Consider the following 20,573-nt stretch of genomic DNA (forward strand, 5'->3'; position numbering starts at 1 on the left):
TCTCTCATTTAAATTTCAACAATATAAATGAACTTGTAAAGAAAGATCTTGTGGGAGGATTGCCAAAAACAGTATTTGCTCCTGATGGCCTTTGTGATTCATGTCAGAAGGCAAAACAAAGAAAATCTTCTTTCAAGAGCAAAACTGAGTCATCAATTCTTGAGCCTTGTCACCTACTGCATGTTGATCTATTTGGTCCAGTCAATATCATGTCTATTATAAATAATAAGTATGTTATGGTTATAGTGGATGAGTTCACAAGATACACTTGGGTGTATTTCTTGCACAAGAAGACTGAAACAGCATCTACTCTAACTGATCATGTCAAACAGTTGGATAAATTGATCAAAGATTCTTTTAAAATAATAAGGAGTGATAATGGCACTGATTTCAAGAATTCAATCATGGAAGAGTTCTGCAAAGATCATGGAATCAAACAGGAATTTTTTGCACCTGGAACTCCTCAGCAAAATGGAGTTGTAGAAAGAAAGAACAGGACTCTCATTGAAGCTACACGAACAATGCTTGATGAAACAAAGCTACCAACCTATTTTTTGGGCTGAAGCTGTGCAGACTGCTTGTTTTACACAAAATGCTACACTCATAAACAAGCATGGAAAAACACCATCTGAGATGGTGAAGAAAAAGAAGCCAAATCTGAAATACTTTCATGTATTTGGTTGCAAGTGTTTTGTTCTTAAGACTCATCCTGAACAGCTGTCAAAATTTGATCTAAAAGCTGATGAAGGAATTTTTTTTAGATATCCACTTTTCATAAAAGCCTTCAGAGTGTACAATTTAAGAATAAGAGTTGTCATGAAATCTATCAATATCTCTTTTGATGATCATGATTAGCTGAGATTTGAGAATGAAGATTTAAATTCTGATCCTGTAAGTTCTGATGGATTAAGTTCTGATGTCATTGAATCTGTGGTAACAACTCCAAAGGAAAATGCACCTGTCCAGGGGGAGCAAGCTGAAGAACATACCACATCTCAAGACTCTCGAGAAGCATCAGAACCTGTCACTGGCTCTTCAAGTTCTGATTCGTCTAGTTCTGATGAGCCAAATTCTGATAATTCTGGAAGCTCTGATTCTTCAACTTCTGAAAAATCAAATTCAAATTCTGAAGTCTCAGAGAGCATAACTATGGGGGGAGCATCAGAAAATGCTGATGGAGACAACATGGATCATGGGGGAGGATCCAGTTCTAGAGATCAACTTCCATCTGCAAGGAAGTGGACTAAAGCACACACACCTGATTTAATCATTGGAGATTATGAAGCATGTGTTAGAACTAGAACTGCGACTTCAAATGAATGTCTCTATCATTCCTTTCTATCTCAGACTAAACCAAAGAAAGTGGAAGAAGCTCTTCAAGATGCTGATTGGGTGCAAGCAATGCAGGAAGAGTTAAATGAATTTGAAAGAAATAAAGTCTGGACCCTAGTGCCAAGACCAAAGAACATATCAGTTGTTGGTACAAAATGGGTCTTCATAAACAAAACTGACAGTGATGGCATAATTACAAGGAATAAAGCAAGACCGGTTGCTAAAGGCTACTCTCAACAGGGGGGGTATTGATTATGATGAAACATATTCACCAGTTGCTAGATCCTAAATTTCCCAATCATGTCTACAGGCTTGACAAAGCACTTTATGGCCTTAAGCAAGCTCCAAGAGCATGGTATGAGACATTAGCTCAATTCCTTCTGGAAAGTGGATTTCACAGAGGCACAAGTGACAAGACTTTATTCTACCTCAACCATGGAAAGGACTTACTTTTGGTACAGATATATGTTGATGATATCATATTTGGATCTACTAATTCCAAACTGTGTGAGAAGTTTGCAAAGATAATGCAGTCAAGATATCAAATGAGTATGATGGGAGAACTCAACTATTTTCTAGGCCTTCGAGTCAAGCAAACTGAAGAAGGCACTTTTATCTGTCAATCCAAGTATACCAGAAATTTACTGAAGAAATTTAAATGCAAGAGTGTTCAACTGCATCCACTCCCATGGCCACTGCAACCAAGTTAGATAAGGTTACTGGTAAATCAGTAGATATTACTAACTATAGAGGTATGATTGGCTCATTACTCTATCTAACTGCAAGTAGACCTGATATCATGTATGCTACATGTCTTTGTGTAAGATTTCCGGCTGATCCAAGAGAACCTCACTTATTAGCTGTGAAAATAATTTTCAAGTACCTTAAGGGTACAGCTGATCTAGGATTGTGGTATCCTAGGGAATCGGATTTTAAGCTAATTGGTTACTCAGATGCAGATTTTACAGGATGCAAAATAGATAGGAAAAGCACTAGTGGAAGCTGCCAATTTCTTGGAGGCAGATTGGTTTATTGGTTTAGCAAGAAACAAAAGTCAATTTCCACATCAATTGCAGAAGCAGAATATATTGTTGCAGGAAGCTGTTGTGCACAGATTCTTTGGATGAAGAATCAGTTACTGGATTATGGGTTAGAATTTTCTAAAATCCCTATTTACTGTGATAATCAAAGTGCTATTGCTATGACAGGTAATCCAGTTCAACACTCAATGACAAAGCATATCAGCATTAGGTACCATTTCATAAGGGAACATGTGGATGAAGGTACAGTGGAATTGCATTTTATTCCAACAGATCAACAGCTAGCAGATATCTTCACAAAACCACTATGTGAAGCTACTTTTATAAGATTGGTAAATGAACTTGAAATGGTTTCAGGTTCTTTCTCTAAATCTGCTTAGTTTTTGTTCTCATGCATCAGACTTTATGATCAGTGTTTACAGATTGTATTATCTATATGTAAACTGTGGTTAATTTGAAAATTCATTAAATGCTGATTGTTATCTGATGTGGATTTATATACTATGATAAGTGTTTTGAATGTTATGTGACTATTCAATCCAATGAGGATAACTGTGCTAGATGCTGACCTAGTAGTCTTTAACATACTAGAAATCCCATATTTGAATTAGTTGTTTATGTGGAAACTCATTAACACAAGCAGATTCTGATATTGAGCTTAGTCAAGTTTACTTTGTGCATCTTATTACTAAGTCACAAACTAGATTCTTATTTCTTATCTGTCAAATTCTGATGTCAGTAAATCTTAAGAATGAACTAAGTGCTGATAAGCCTCACTTATCAAAAGAAAAGAAAAGAAAAGAATAAAAGTCAGGTACTCCTTTGAGATCTAGAGTAAAAATGTGGAAGGGAAGACCCAAGTGCATTGCTGGTATTAAGTAATATGCAATAGAAAAGCAAAAAAATTTCTTAGTGACTTTTCACACTCTATGATTACTAGAGAAATACTCTGATAACAGCATAAATTCTGATAAGCAAGCGTGACTCACTTATACTGAGAAGCCACTGTAAAAAGGAATTTCAAAAGATGCATAAAATGAGCACAAACAGTTGAGGTGGACTCTTGCATAAATTTTTTCTATAGTAGACATCATGACTGATGACAGATTTTAAGCATTTTTCTTAGTTATGCCTTATTTCTAAGATGTATTGAAGTTTATCAGACTTTAATCTTTATCTGATATTTTGCTGAATGCACACACTTTCACTACATATGAATGATGAAAATTACTGTGGTGATTAAGTTGTTTTTGACAAACTAGTTAAGTAGTTATTTGCATAAATTCTGAGGACAAGTTCTAATGGAAATTATGATGATTAAACTCTGAAGAAAATAAGTCAGTATTTGTATGAAGAATCACAGAAAAAGATATTCACTTTTTGAGTACAGAAGCCATGTTCTGATGACTGTTAAAATCTGATATAAGTTAAGTTCTAATATTAAATCCTGATGGAATCCTTGATGCTTAAGTGGCATTTTTCTTTACTTGACTTATTTGTGATACTATCTGGAACTGTCATAGTTAAATCAGAATAATTTGGGTGAGATAAAAACAGTCATAATCATTATGGGTTAGTGGTTATCTTGTATGTCCTGAAAAACTGCATTGTGCACGGTAATTATTGCTTATTTTACGTGCCCATTAACTCCTGCTCTAACCATTTATTGATTGTTCACATGGTGCCAGTTGTAAAGTGTATCCCATGCTTCAAAAATATAACTGTTAAGTGAAGAGAGTATAAATATGGGAGTTAAAAGATTTTCTAATCTTTTACTTACTTTTTTATTCTTAATCTCTTTTACTTTCTCTCTCTGTCTAATATTCTCTGAAGTGTTTTCTTTCAGGACTTTTAACAAATACTTTGCAAACACACTCTTTCTCATTTAATTTTTTACAGAGATAGCACCAAAAGACATAATTTTCATTGCAGCTAAGTTTGTTTCTAACAATTACTCCGCCATTCTTAGCAAGGCTGAAGCTCCATCGGAACTTCACTTCATTCAGGATTTTCTCGCTAATTCTGATATTGAGTACGCTCTGACCCAACCTGATGCAGTCTCTGGAACTCAAGTGCTGGAGTTCTGGAGAAGTGGAGTATATGATGATGGTGGTGCTCAAGGGACCCCAAGTATAATCTTTACAACAGGGGAGGATGAGCATGCCGTAACTTTGGCTACAGTACGCCAAGCACTGCAGCTGCCTGAAAATAAAGCCTATACAACTGTTGAGGAGCCTATTCTTCAAAATATGATGGCCAGTTTGGAGTATGAAAGGACATCGGCAAAGCTGGGTCAATTGAAGAGACCTTACATAAGGAGGGAATGGAGTTTCTTCTTTGACTGCATCACCAAGGCTTTTGCAAACAAATGTTCTAACTTCGATGCAATCCCCATATTCAGTCAACAAATTGGGTATGCTCTCATTAATCAAACTGATTTTGATTATGCAAGTGATGTCTTAGGTTTCATTGGGGATAGGATGACAGAAGATAGAAATACTGTTTATTTTTCTAGATCATGTCAGCTTATTTATAGTTTTTGTTGTGATGATAAGCCCCAATCAGCTAGTGAATTAATTCCATCATTCAGACTAGCTAAAAGAGCTTTTAATGACTTATTATCTACTGATAATAAGAATGATGTATTAAGACCCCTCCGAGTTCCTTTATCTGTCAAACAAGCCTTAATAACCTATGATCCAGTTAAATACACTGCATTATATCCTGATGTCTAACAATCAAAACCTCAAGCATAAGCACCTACCACCTCTACACAAACACCTCGGACTTCTCAACCATCAGCACCAACAACCAGACCTTCATCTTCCAAACCTTCTAAGAGGACAAAGTCTGTTCCTCAACCTCCACAAAAGAGAAGGAAGATGATTCTCAGAGATGAGTCTGAGAGTGAAGAGGAAACAATTGAAGCACGAGTTCATGCATTTGAACCTGTGATAATTGAAGCTGAGAATGTTACTTCTCAGAAAGAGAAAGCAGCTCAAAGTTCTGATACTTTGAAAAAGAAATCTGTAAATTCTGATGATGTTGAAGCAACTCCTTCATTGGCAAGGAGATTAAAGAAAATGAAGGCTAATAGGTATTTGGATAAGGCTATATCAGAAGATACTGAAGAAGCTGAGGAAGGGGATCAGGAATCTCTGATCTCACAGGAACTAATTATCATTGAAGCCCTTCCAGCTCAAGCCAAAGACACTGCTAATGACACAGTTGTTACCCCTCATGTATCTCCTATTAAAGCTAAAGATGATGCTAAAGAACAAACTGACAATTCTGAAATAGATATTCATAATTTGAATATTCCTGAAGTTCTTTATCCGGAAGCTCCATCTACATCAAAGACACCAGCTCTGGAGATAAATTCTGCTGATCAGAATTTAGATGATGTTATTCCTGAATCTCCAATTGCTTCACACACTGTTGAGCTATCATAACAGAATGAGTCTTCCTCAAGTTCTGATGACAGTGTTTCTGTTGAGACTCCAGTACCTACTCTGGGCAAGGAAGAATTGGTGAAGAAATTTGTTGAAAAGGAAGCACCTATTCCTTGGGAGGATACTCACAAAGGTGTTGAGTGGACTAAGAAGTGGAATGAATCAGATTTTATTCCATGTTCTAAAGTTCTGATAGAGCATATTGTAAAAGCTGATGAGTTGCTCACAAATGCTGATTTCAAGACACAACTCAAGATCACAACTCTGTCAACAAAACATCTTCAAGGTCTACATACTTCTACTCATGAAAAGGTTGTTACACTCAGAGAAAAAGTTGATAAGCTAGATCTACAGATCAAGCTTGACAAGAACAGGTATATCAGACCTATTTCTGAAAAAGTTGAAGCCATTGAGAAAACTCAAGAGGAGCAACAGGCACAAATTACTGAGGTTCTGGCTAATCAAGCTTCTCAAAAAGCTCAATTGGATGAAATCCAAGCTTCAGTTGAACTTTTTCTTTCTCTTTTACTTCCTGATGATGCCAAAAAGGGGGAGAAGGTAGTTAAGTCCAAATGCTCACCTACTCAAGAACTAAAGAAAAAGGATGATAAAGGTGATGACCAGGGAAACTGTGAAAAGAGCAGAGGTCAAAGAAAAGTTCAAGAAAAATCTTCTATTCAGAACAAGTCAAGTTCTGATGCTGTGAATGCTCAAAGACTGAAGTCAAGTGGTGATAAGCAAAGTCTGATATCAAGTTCTGATATTCTGATTCAGTTAGAATCTGAAGACTCTCAGAAGTTTTTGCAAACTCTGAAGTTAAAGTGGAAGCAGACTACTGTTTATTATAAAGATCCTAAAATCCAGACACTTGATGAGGAGATAGCAAGAAGATTATTTCTGAAACACAATCCAGGAATGGATTTATTAACTCTCAAGGAGGAAGAAGCTAGATTTGCTGCTGAAAAGACAAATCCTAAGTCTAAAGCTTCTGATGCAAAGAAACCTCCAAGGCCTAAGGAAAAAGGCATTGTGATCAAGGAAAAGTTAAATTCTGAAACTTCGAAGTTCAAGACTAGATCACATACTGAGAGTGATCCCAAAGACAAAGGGAAAGGAAAAGTTGATGAACCAACCAAGTCACTGGACTTGAAAACATCTCAAGATCTGATGATGAAACTGTTCAAATTCTGAAAAGAATAAAGATAAATGAAGATTCTAAAACAACCTCTGACACTACTCAAGTTGTTGTTCAGAATAAAGGACAGGAAGGTACAGAAGAAACAGCACATTCTGATCAAGCTATCAAGACATCAACTACTGACAATGCTCAAGTTGATTTGGATAAAATGACAATTGCTGATAAGAAGAAGCTGTTATGGAAGAAAGCTACTCCAGTTGAACCAAAATCCAATCTCATGATTAATCAAATTGCTACATTTGGGTTGAAATCCAAGCTACCTAGAGATAGAGCTGGATTAGGTTCTGACGAAGAGAAGATTCAAACAGGAGTAGAGGTTACTCTAAGAGATCCTTTCATGTTGACAGACAAACCATATGACCAAATCAAACAAAGGCACCTTGATAAGGTGTTGTCTGCTCAAATTGTGATAGATGATCATGACAAAGAGAATCTAAAAGAGAAATTGATCGTATTTCTCAATGATGGAAGGATTTATAGATTAGCTGATACTAATGTATTAAAGAAGTCTATCAGAGAACTTTAACATATTCACTATCTTCTAGAAGTAAAATCTGATGTTACAAGAAGATGGTCTGAATACATTTTGAAGGTTATAAGAGATCTATTCAGAATCTCCTGTACAAAGACTTCTCATTACAGTCCAATTATTTCTGAAGGTGATGGAAGAGAAATTCATATGCTGAAGAATTCTACTAAGGTGGAAGTTATTCTGAAAGAAGATGCTTATGTTTTAATGAAAAATCTTCACATCATAAGGTTATCAGACTTGGTGATGAACTTGAAAGAACATCCATTCAATCTCTCAGAATAGCCATTTATCAAATTGGTGATAGTAAAGAAGAAGAACTGATGCAAGTCAAAGCACAGTTAGCTGAAGTTCTGAAGAAAGCTGAAGATAATCTGATAAATAATTTTGTTAAGAATCATTATGGATTCAGATTGATTTAGTGATATTGGAAAAGCTGGATGTTTTTTAAGTTGTAGTTAATAGTCTTATTAAACTCTTATTGCATTTGAACTTAAATGTTTTTGACATCATCAAATATATTAACTTGTATATTCTTGCATAATTTACAAGTTAGGGGAGATTTTGGATATATTTGAGGTGTCATGTCTAATATGTTTCATGTTTAGTTTTCAGATCTTAACTAACAGGAATATCAGTTCTTACTGGAATCAGTACTTACTGGAAATCAGGACTTAAGGATATCAGTACTTAGATTATCAGAAGATAGATATCAGAACTTAAGTACTGGAGTACTAACAGTTAAGGAAGGAAGCTGATTTACATGAAAGAAGATCGAGACTAATACAAGAAGAAGACATGCATGGAAAGAGTTAGAGGACTAGAAGAATTATATGAGATATCTGATTGATATATTTTAGGAGACAGAATTATACTCCATATTAATTAGAAGTTATCTTATAACTGTATGTCTATATAAAGACAGACATAGGTTTACACTATATGTGATACGATCATCGAGGAGATCATACATTGTAACCTAGCAGTTCTCATGATATTTGTTCATCACTCAGAGAGAACAGTTCCATTGTAACAGAGTTTATTATCTCGAATACATCTGTTTTCTGTTACTTGTGTTTTAAATCGATTTGATTGTATTCAACACTGTATTCAACCCCCTTCTACAGTTTTGTGTGACCTAACATAAGAGTATAGGGAAATACGTACCTACCTATATGAAATTGTGCCATGCGGTGATTCAAATAATCTTCCATGTAAAATCGTATATCCTCTTACGCCTCTAGACAGAAATTTCTTCATTAAGACTCTTTGAAGTCTCTTGCATCTGCTTTAACCTGGCCTCAATATCTTCTTTTTGAGCTCTTGCTTCTTGGATCCTCTTTTGTTTCGCTTCCCTGTTTGGATTGCATGCAAGAGCTGAGAGTCACTGCAGTCGCCTCTAAAGAAACCCAACCTCCATACCCAAGCGCTCAATATAATCCAAATTAATCTCCCAATTTTGGTACATATTACGTGGGGTGTTCAGATGGCTGCATCTAATTTCCTTGGAAATGTCTACAAGTTCTAAAATCATTGCAGCAATAAATGTAGGATTCCTATCTCTAAGAAGGTTGCTATGGAGGTATATCTTCTGTGAGCAACAGAGTTCGTGATACTTTATGACAGTGTCTTCTTTTTGCTTCATAAAAATACCAGAGATTCTTTTAAACTTCAACAAATTAAAGACGTTATTCTACCGTTGTTTCGGCGCACATTTCTTGTACAACTACTATTTGTTAGTAGAGATTTGTTATCACATATTTACAAGTTAAAGGAAGAAAACCAATAGTCAAGAGGATGTGAGGATGTGACTTTAAATTCTATCTTGTTCGGTGTCACCTTTGTAAGCTATTTTATATGTTTATAATTTATGTCATCTTATCCTTTATGTATTTGCTATTACCATGATCTGTTTGTGTAGGTTGTATTCTTTTTTGTAGGTTTCTCACGGAGAAGATTTTCTTTTTAAATTCAAATAATTATTGGTGCAACATGGTGTATAGATTATAGGCTCATCTTCTATTAATAATATTTTAATTAATCAGGTATGTTAATTCTTCCTTTCACATAATAAATGTATATTCCAATGTTAAATTGAAAATGGAGCCTAAAAGAATAATTGGATATGGGTACACTAGTTGTGTCACGTGCATGTAGAGAAGATGCTTTAACTTGCAACTTGTGGTAACACATCTGGAAACAAATAATACGAGCACAACAAATGTGGCCCAACTAAACTTTTTTAATTTCTTGAGCTTTTTATGATGTTTTGATGAAGTTTATAGAAAGCATTGTAATCGAGAATTACGAGTTTTGTATCATCCAGAATATGTACTTTTATTAAAATTTTCTCAGAGATTGGAATTCTGCATTTATTTTCCCAATGATTTCAGAACTGGTTGATATTTCTGGAGCTATTAGATGCATATCTATATGAACACCCCAAGCGACATGTACCAAAATTGGAACATTAAGTTGTATAATTTCGAGCGCTTAGGCATTGAGGTTAGATTTCTTCATAGGTGACTACGACTCCTCTGCTTTTGCATGCAATCTAAACGGGGAAGAAGAAAGAACAAGGATGCAAAAAGCAAGATCTCAAAAAGGAAATACTAAGATCGTGTTACAGCGGATGCAAGAAACTTTGGAGCCCTAATGGAGAAATTGCAGGTCTAGGGACAGAAGAGGATAGGGAAATATGTATCTACCTAGATGAAGTTGTACCTTGTGGTGATTCACATAATCTGCTATATAAAATCATATATACTCCTTCATCCCAGAACCTAAAATTTCTTCATTAATATTATTCAAAGTATGTTACATCTACTTAAACCTGGCCTCGATAACTTCTTTTGAGCTCTTGCTTCTTGGATCCTCTTTCATTACGCTTCCCTATTTGGATTGCATGCAAGAGTTGAGAGTCATTGCGACCCACACCCGGGGGGCTCCCGCCCCCGGACAGCCCTCGGACCCCCGATTTATTTTTTTATTATTTCTTTATTTTTTTTTCTCAAAGTACTTTATTTGTTTACTTGAGCATGGTGATGGTTATGGCCTTAAGACCTTTAGATTAAAGTTTATGGTTTTGGTTTTATAAATACGACTTGTATGTCCTTTTCATTATTCTTGTAACTATATTACCTCGAATGTAACTCGAGTTTTCTTATGTAAGTACATTAGTATAGGTTGTTTTTATGTAATGTACTTCAAGAAGGAATGATCCAAGAGGAGAAGCAGCAATCGAGACAAGAAGAATGAAGACATGTAATTGTAATTGTATTTATTTTATTCACCATAGATTGACCTTGATCCTTTCATTAGCTTGAAATGATCACATAGGATAAAGGCCATTAGCAAGCACGTTTACATACCGCACTTTACATATTGATGTATGAATATATGTATAGAATATTTAATGATGCATGCTTTAATTAGATTAATCATGCATGAATGTATGTATTAGATACGTCACCCATGCCATGCCTAAACAAGATAAAATCTGTAACGACTCAAGATTTTAAAATTTACAAACGATTATGATTCTCGTGTTTATGAAACACGGAATGAAATACGAATCTTCTTTATTTCCGACATGGGGCGATTTTGTCAACAACGAGTTCATAGAACTTGTAAGGCTGTGGGTTTTAAGCGAGACCGATGTGACTCCTCCACTACCTGGAAATCAAACCATTGACGAGTATTGATTTGAAGTATTTTATTCAAGGAAAAATTGGGAATCTCTTTATGACGGGATCATGATCGTTATAATACTAACAAAATCCTAATGTTTATATTAAGTTATTTAGATGCCTTCCAATATGTCCAACGCGTTAACCCCTGGATCGATAAGGAGTGGGTTCGCCAGAGTGAAGTACTCCCATCTATCGTGGGACGGCGTGTTGAAGTATATGATACTTTTTAGACCTTTGAGTTTTGACTTAACTAAGTTACCACAATAGGATTGTGAACTTAGAGGCATAGAGTTTGGTGAGATTTATTGGATAAATAAGAATAAATGTTGTTCCACTAAACTATCCAAGAGTTATATAGTTGATATAATTGACAAATGTTGTCTACCTTATTGAATCATGTTTTAGGAGTAAAGCCAAAGCTGAACTAAAATGTTATGAAATTTGGATCTTGGCTCACTAGGAAGTACATAGAAGATACTCTTTCTGAATTAATAGTTAGGGCTATTAATTTGATAAAATAGTGGGAGATATATATTTTGAATATATATGAATATTCAATTGAACATAATTTAATAATCATCTGTAGACTAATTTATCTTATGCATTTTAAATATTGTAGATATCAAATGGCAATCAATTCAAACAACTTCTCTGTGCGATCAGTCCTTGAGAAGGACAAGCTGACAGGAACAAACTTCCTTGACTGGCAGAGGAACTTGAGGATTGTCCTCAAACAAGAGTGCAAGCTCTATATCATAGATATCCCTCGCCCTGCACCTCTCCTTGAAGAAGCATCCTGTGCTCAACATAATGTTTATCAGAAACATATCGATGATGACACGGATGTTCAATATCTTATGTTAGCGACCATGAGTGCTGAACTTCATAAACAACATGAGAATATGGATTCTTATGACATGATTGAGCACCTTAAACGTATGTTTGAAGGACAGGCTAGTTAGGAGAGGTTTGATACTTTTAAATCGTTGGATGCATGTAAGCAGGGAGAACGTGATCCGGTTGGACCGCGTGTTCTAAGGATGATTGGGTATATTGAGTACCTTGCCAAGTTGGGTGCCCCGATTGCTGTGGAGCACCAGATTGACCTAACAATCAACCAACAAGTCACATATAACACATAACACGTCAAATAATCAATGGTATATCATTTATAAAGAAGTCTCGGGTCATAAACAGGCTTTTGGGTATTCAAAATGATTTTTAAAACATTTTTCGGAATTAAAACGGGTCGTTGGATCAATTTGCGGAGTAATAAACAGGGTTCGATTGGATAAATCTGGCTTCAAAACAATTTTATAATAATTATCGAGCCTTGAAAATAATTTAAAATAATATTTTAAAGCTCGAAACTATTTTCCGGAATTTTTAAATCATTTTTAAATAATTAAATCCAATTAAATAATTAATTAAAATCAATTAATATTTAATTAAATTAATTAATCAATTAATTTTCGAATTAATTGACTAATTAATCAATTAAAAATTAACTGAAATTAATTAAATAATTAATTCAGATTTATTTTTGAATTAAAAATAATTTTTGGAATTAAAATAATAATTTTTTGAATTAAAATAATCATTTTCAGATTTTTTTTGAAATTAAGAACAATTTTTAAAATAATTTATAAAAAAAATCCGAATTTTAAAAGAATTCAAAACAAGAATCCAGAATTTGTACAATTCTGGAAACTTCAGGTACTAACTTGCAAAAACGCCAAAAACAACTTTGATTTAGGAATAATTTGAATTAAAAACAGGTTTTTAATAAAAAGAAATGGGTCAGGAACCGGGTCGCCGGATCGGGATGAACCGCCGGACGAACCCAGAATCCGGTGACCCTTTCCGGATTTCGGTGACCTTAATCGGGGTTCAAAACAACCTTGTTTGATCTGTTCTTCGATGCAAAATCATTCTAAACACCTCCAGAAACCTAACCATTCAACAATCTATCAACAACAATCATTCAATCAGATTTTCGACCAAAAGCCGGCCAAAACGCGAAGAACTCCGACAAGAATTTCAAAAGACAACTCCGAGCTTATCAGGAATCGTTTGTGACATATGAATATATGATTCGATTGCAAATTTGATAAGGAACACGATGCACCCATCAAGATCGACTGAAAACCCCTAACAAAGATTCCCCAAAATCGAATTGAAAACATTCAAACAATATAAACCCTAATTCCTTCAATCAGAGAATCAAACCTAAAATTAAACATGTTATTGAACTCCAAATCAAGAGTATAATATACCAAAATGATCAGGAAAATAAGCTCTACAACATACAATCATCAAATCATTCAAACAATCATCCGTATAAAAATTCATAATTTAACTACCAAGAAATTTGAATATAAATAATTAAATAGGAAATCACCTGATATTTCTGGGTTGAAATTGATGGAAGATTTGGATTCTAGATTTCAGTAGCTTCGTTTTGAGTATATGTACGCCAAAATCGGATATCGATAACGCCTCTGAATTTGTGTTTAATTACGAAGAACAAAATAGAATTATAGTATGTATCCCGTTGAATCATTCCGGATATAGAACGGTACGTTTATTTATAAAAACTGATCCAAACGGTACCGGTTTTCGAGATAATTATTTAAATCAGTACAATTTGTACTACGGTCTTGGTCTCAGTGCCTGGTTACATGTATTACGAGGTGATAATTGTGATAGTTTAATAAAAAGCTCCCGTTTATCGAAAATACGAGTTTTATTGATTTACCGAAACGAATATTGTATCGAAAATGTTGCGCCGGGACCCGTGCAGGACAAACCGTACACCGGATCGAAAAAGTCGAAACATGGAAAATGCTCGTAATATTGCAATTAGGTTAGGAAGGAGTTCTCGGAAGAGTTTCGGGTTCCAAAAACGTAACGGATGACGTCGGTTGGTTCCCGTTTTTATAAACTAGGTTTTAAATACCCGGAAAAAGATTTTATAAAATTCATATGATTCCTATAAATTCATAAATCAACATAAAAGTAATTAGTAAGATATGACAATTATCTATAATTTATTTTGGACATATAAAAATTAAAATATTCAATTAATAATATTTTTAAACATCCAAACACATTTAACACTTAACAAGTAATTCACAGAATAGATACTGAACACATATAATAATTATTTAATAGCAAAAATAATTACACGATATATCCCGGATATTACAATAACTAATGTTTATTTAGCTTGTAGACATCAATTTTCTAGAAAATTAATTGATGTTTATGGTCATCTTAGACATTATCATGTACAGATATCCAAGAAACTTATAAACATTAGTTTTTTTATAAAAACTGATTTTTATTTTTCTGAGACATAACTTTTGCCGACATCAGATTTTATTCTCCTCGATATTTCCCAATGATTTTAGAACTGGTCGATATATTTAAAGTTATTAGATGCATATCCATCTGAACACCCACCCGATATGTACCAAAATTTTGACATTTATATGAATAATATTGAGTGCTCAGGAATTGAGGTTAGGTTTCTTCATAGGTGACTACAATGCCTCCCAGCTTTTGCATGCAATCCAAATAAGGAAGACAAAAGGAAAAGGATGCAAGAAGCAAGAGCTCAAAAAGGAAATATTAAGGCCATTTAAAGGCAGATAAAAGAACCTTTGAAAAGTCCTAATAAAGAAATTGTAGGTCTAGGGACATAAGATATTGGATATATTTGAGATGTCATGTCTAATATATTTCATGTTTAGTTTTCAGATATTAACTGACAGGAAATATCAGTTCTTACTGGAATCAGTACTTACTGGATATCAGGACTTAAGGATATCAGGACTTAGATTATCAGAAGATAATATCAGAAGATGGATATCAGAACTTAAGTACTGGAGGACTAACAGTTAAGGAAGGAAGCTGATTTACAGGTCGAGACTAATACAAGAAGAAGATATGCATGGAAAGAGTTAGAGGACTACAAGAATTATATAAGATATCTGATTGATACATTTTAGGAGACAGAATTATATTCCATATCAATTAAAAGTTATCTTGTAACTGTGTGTCTATATAAACACAGATATAGGTTTACACTATATGTGCTACGATCATCGAGAAGATCATACATTGTAACCTAGCAGCTCTCGTGATATTTTTTCATCACTGAGAGAGAACAGTTCCATTATAACAGAGTTTATTATATCGAATACATTTGTTTTCTGTTACTTATGTTTTAAATCGATTTGATTGTGTTCTATACTGTATTCAACCCCCTTCTACAGTATTGTGTGACCTAACAAGTGGTATCAGAGCCTATCTGTTAACACACATACAGTAAAGATCCAAAACAATCATGTCTGAAGAAGCAGAAAATTAACCAAGCCCGCCAAAACTGAAGAAACTCCAAAGACTCAAACCCACAGTCGATATGAGACTATCAGGGTTCCTATGCTGAGACCTTCTGAGTATCCCATATGGAAAGTGAAGATGGCTATGTTTCCGGAAGCTACAGATCCAGAATCCCTTGACAGAATTTATGAAGGACCGCATAAGCCAACCAAGCTCTCTGTTGTAGTTGCAGATCAGCCAGCAAAGACCATACCAAAGGAGAAAAGTGAATACACAGCTGAAGATATCTCATCTATTGCCAAGGATGCAAAGGTAAGGCATTTGCTGCATAGTACCATTGATAATGTCATGTCAAATAGGGTAATTCAATGCAATACTGCAAAGGAGATATGGGATGCTTTGGAGACAAGGTGTCAGGGAACTGATGCAATCAAGAAAAACAGGAGGACAATACTCACTCAAGAGTATGAGCACTTTGACTCAAAAAGTGATGAGTCATTAACTGACTTATATGACATATTTGTCAAACTCTTGAATGATCTGTCACTGGTGGACAAGGAATATGACATTGAAGATTCAAATCTAAAATTCTTTTTAGCTCTTCCTGAAAGTTGGGATTTGAAAGCTACTATTATAAGAGACAACTATGCTCTTGATGAAACTACTCTTGATGAAATTTATGGAATGCTCAAGACTTATGAACTTGAGATAGATCAAAAAAGCAAGAGACATGGGAGAAATTCAAGGACAGTTGCTCTTAATGCTGAGGAGGAATACCCCAAAGTGGCTGTCTTAAAGAAAGGAAAAAGAAAGGCTCTCATCATAAAGTCTGATTCAGAATCATCAAGTTCTGATGATGATGATTCAGAAACTGAAAGTCTACCTGAAGTAGATGTTAATGAAGAGATGATGAAGCTGTGTGCTCTTATGGTGAAGGGTATCACAAAGATAGCCTACAGAAAATTCAGAAGGGGAAAGAAGTTTTCCAGGAAAGGTATAAGTTCTGATAAGAAGGGCTTCAGAAAATCTGAAGGCAAAGGAGGAAAGTCTGACAGAGGAGATTACTCAAATGTCAGATACTACAATTGTGGTAGGAAAGGCCACATATCTCCTGACTGCAAGAAAGGAAAGAGTGACAAAGGTAAGGCTCTTATCACAAAGAAGAAAAACTGGAGAGACACCTCAAATTCTGAAGATGAGGAGAACTATGCCTTGATGGCAAATGCTGATAGCAGTTCTGATGCTGCTGAGTTAAAGGTACCTCAAACAACTTATGACTTTCATACTGATGATATTACTGAGTTGAGATTATATCTTAAAACCATGTTTATTAGCTATAGAAATCAAACTTTAACATGTGAAAGATTAACTTCTGAAAATCTTGCTTTTAAAAAGAGGAATGATTATTTAGAAAAAGAGTTAGTTATGTTCCATCAAACTCAGAAGGATAGAGATGGTGTTTTCTATGTTAGAGATGAAGTGCTAAAAATGAATAAATCTCTAAAAACTGAGTTAGAAAAGGAGAGAAAGATTATCAGGACTTGGACTAACTCTGGCAGAACAACTCAGGATATACTAAGTAGTGGGAACTGGGAAGAGGGCTTAGGTTATGGAGATGAGAAAAGTGAAAAAGGAACTGAACAAGTTAAGCCAATTATTGTTAAATAGACTACTAAGCCAAAGGTAAATCCTATTAAATTTGTAGCTAAAACTGTAAAGTCTGATTCTGAAAAGATGAAAGATACATTGAGACAGAAGTGATAGCATAGTCAACTTCTGACAAATTAGAAGAGGATAAACCAACTGAAGTTAACATAGGCTTAATGACTAAGAAGCAGCTTAAACATAAGCTGAAAGAGATTACCAGTGTAAACAAGGTAAAGGTAAAATAGGAATGGAAAGGAAGGTGTGAATAAAAGCAACAATTATATGCCTGTTCCTAATGCTCCTAGAAAGAAATGCTATAACTGTGGAAACTCTAACCATCTGGCTTCTTTTTGCAGGAAGAATAAGAATGTAAACTCCTTACCTTCTAAGTCAGGAGTTAAGAGTCAGTCTGTTAGGTTTAAGCCACAAAATCCTTGTTTTCATTGTGGTAGTATATGGCATTCCATTTATACTTGTAAGGAATATCATAGTTTGTACTATGATTATTATCAGATAAAACCTTCTTTGAAGAAAGTTGCTTTAATTCCTTCTAGTGTAAAGTATGATGCAAAGTCTGATATTGTTAATACTGATAAGAAAAATGTTAGCATAAACTCTGATGTTAAATCCGCTGTAAATGTTAACAAACTTAAAAAGGACAAAGGATCCAAGCAAGTCTGGGTCCTTAAAACTAACCATTAGTGGTCTTTGTTATTGCAGGGCAACAGGAAAAACATCCTAGTTATGGATAGTGGATGTTTAGGACATATGACTGGAAATAAAGCCCTGCTATCAGATTTTTTAGAGAAAGCTGGCCAGGGAGTTTCTTATGGAGATGGCAACATTGGAAAAACTATGGGATATGGCAAGATCAATCTTGGGAATGTCATCATTGAATCAGTAGCTCTTGTCTCAGGACTTAAACACAATCTGTTGAGTGTAAGTCAAATCTGTGACAAAGGTTATCATGTGGATTTCTTTGAAGAACACTGTGAAGTTATAATAATTCTACAGGCAAAGTGATTCTGAAAGGTTACAGGCATGGTAACATTTATGAAGCCAGACTTTCAACAAGTACTGATGCTTCTACAATCTGTCTGTTGAGTAGAGCATCAATTGAAGAAAGCTGGTATTGGCACAAGAAACTCTCTCATTTAAATTTCAACAATATAAATGAACTTGTAAAGAAAGATCTTGTGGGAGGATTGCCAAAAACAGTATTTGCTCCTGATGGCCTTTGTGATTCATGTCAGAAGGCAAAACAAAGAAAATCTTCTTTCAAGAGCAAAACTGAGTCATCAATTCTTGAGCCTTGTCACCTACTGCATGTTGATCTATTTGGTCCAGTCAATATCATGTCTATTATAAATAATAAGTATGTTATGGTTATAGTGGATGAGTTCACAAGATACACTTGGGTGTATTTCTTGCACAAGAAGACTGAAACAGCATCTACTCTAACTGATCATGTCAAACAGTTGGATAAATTGATCAAAGATTCTTTTAAAATAATAAGGAGTGATAATGGCACTGATTTCAAGAATTCAATCATGGAAGAGTTCTGCAAAGATCATGGAATCAAACAGGAATTTTTTGCACCTGGAACTCCTCAGCAAAATGGAGTTGTAGAAAGAAAGAACAGGACTCTCATTGAAGCTACACGAACAATGCTTGATGAAACAAAGCTACCAACCTATTTTTTGGGCTGAAGCTGTGCAGACTGCTTGTTTTACACAAAATGCTACACTCATAAACAAGCATGGAAAAACACCATCTGAGATGGTGAAGAAAAAGAAGCCAAATCTGAAATACTTTCATGTATTTGGTTGCAAGTGTTTTGTTCTTAAGACTCATCCTGAACAGCTGTCAAAATTTGATCTAAAAGCTGATGAAGGAATTTTTTTTAGATATCCACTTTTCATAAAAGCCTTCAGAGTGTACAATTTAAGAATAAGAGTTGTCATGAAATCTATCAATATCTCTTTTGATGATCATGATTAGCTGAGATTTGAGAATGAAGATTTAAATTCTGATCCTGTAAGTTCTGATGGATTAAGTTCTGATGTCATTGAATCTGTGGTAACAACTCCAAAGGAAAATGCACCTGTCCAGGGGGAGCAAGCTGAAGAACATACCACATCTCAAGACTCTCGAGAAGCATCAGAACCTGTCACTGGCTCTTCAAGTTCTGATTCGTCTAGTTCTGATGAGCCAAATTCTGATAATTCTGGAAGCTCTGATTCTTCAACTTCTGAAAAATCAAATTCAAATTCTGAAGTCTCAGAGAGCATAACTATGGGGGGAGCATCAGAAAATGCTGATGGAGACAACATGGATCATGGGGGAGGATCCAGTTCTAGAGATCAACTTCCATCTGCAAGGAAGTGGACTAAAGCACACACACCTGATTTAATCATTGGAGATTATGAAGCATGTGTTAGAACTAGAACTGCGACTTCAAATGAATGTCTCTATCATTCCTTTCTATCTCAGACTAAACCAAAGAAAGTGGAAGAAGCTCTTCAAGATGCTGATTGGGTGCAAGCAATGCAGGAAGAGTTAAATGAATTTGAAAGAAATAAAGTCTGGACCCTAGTGCCAAGACCAAAGAACATATCAGTTGTTGGTACAAAATGGGTCTTCATAAACAAAACTGACAGTGATGGCATAATTACAAGGAATAAAGCAAGACCGGTTGCTAAAGGCTACTCTCAACAGGGGGGGTATTGATTATGATGAAACATATTCACCAGTTGCTAGATCCTAAATTTCCCAATCATGTCTACAGGCTTGACAAAGCACTTTATGGCCTTAAGCAAGCTCCAAGAGCATGGTATGAGACATTAGCTCAATTCCTTCTGGAAAGTGGATTTCACAGAGGCACAAGTGACAAGACTTTATTCTACCTCAACCATGGAAAGGACTTACTTTTGGTACAGATATATGTTGATGATATCATATTTGGATCTACTAATTCCAAACTGTGTGAGAAGTTTGCAAAGATAATGCAGTCAAGATATCAAATGAGTATGATGGGAGAACTCAACTATTTTCTAGGCCTTCGAGTCAAGCAAACTGAAGAAGGCACTTTTATCTGTCAATCCAAGTATACCAGAAATTTACTGAAGAAATTTAAAATGCAAGAGTGTTCAACTGCATCCACTCCCATGGCCACTGCAACCAAGTTAGATAAGGTTACTGGTAAATCAGTAGATATTACTAACTATAGAGGTATGATTGGCTCATTACTCTATCTAACTGCAAGTAGACCTGATATCATGTATGCTACATGTCTTTGTGTAAGATTTCCGGCTGATCCAAGAGAACCTCACTTAT

This window comes from Apium graveolens, chromosome 9 (assembly GCF_009905375.1).
Source record: "Apium graveolens cultivar Ventura chromosome 9, ASM990537v1, whole genome shotgun sequence".
NCBI lineage: Eukaryota > Viridiplantae > Streptophyta > Magnoliopsida > Apiales > Apiaceae > Apium > Apium graveolens.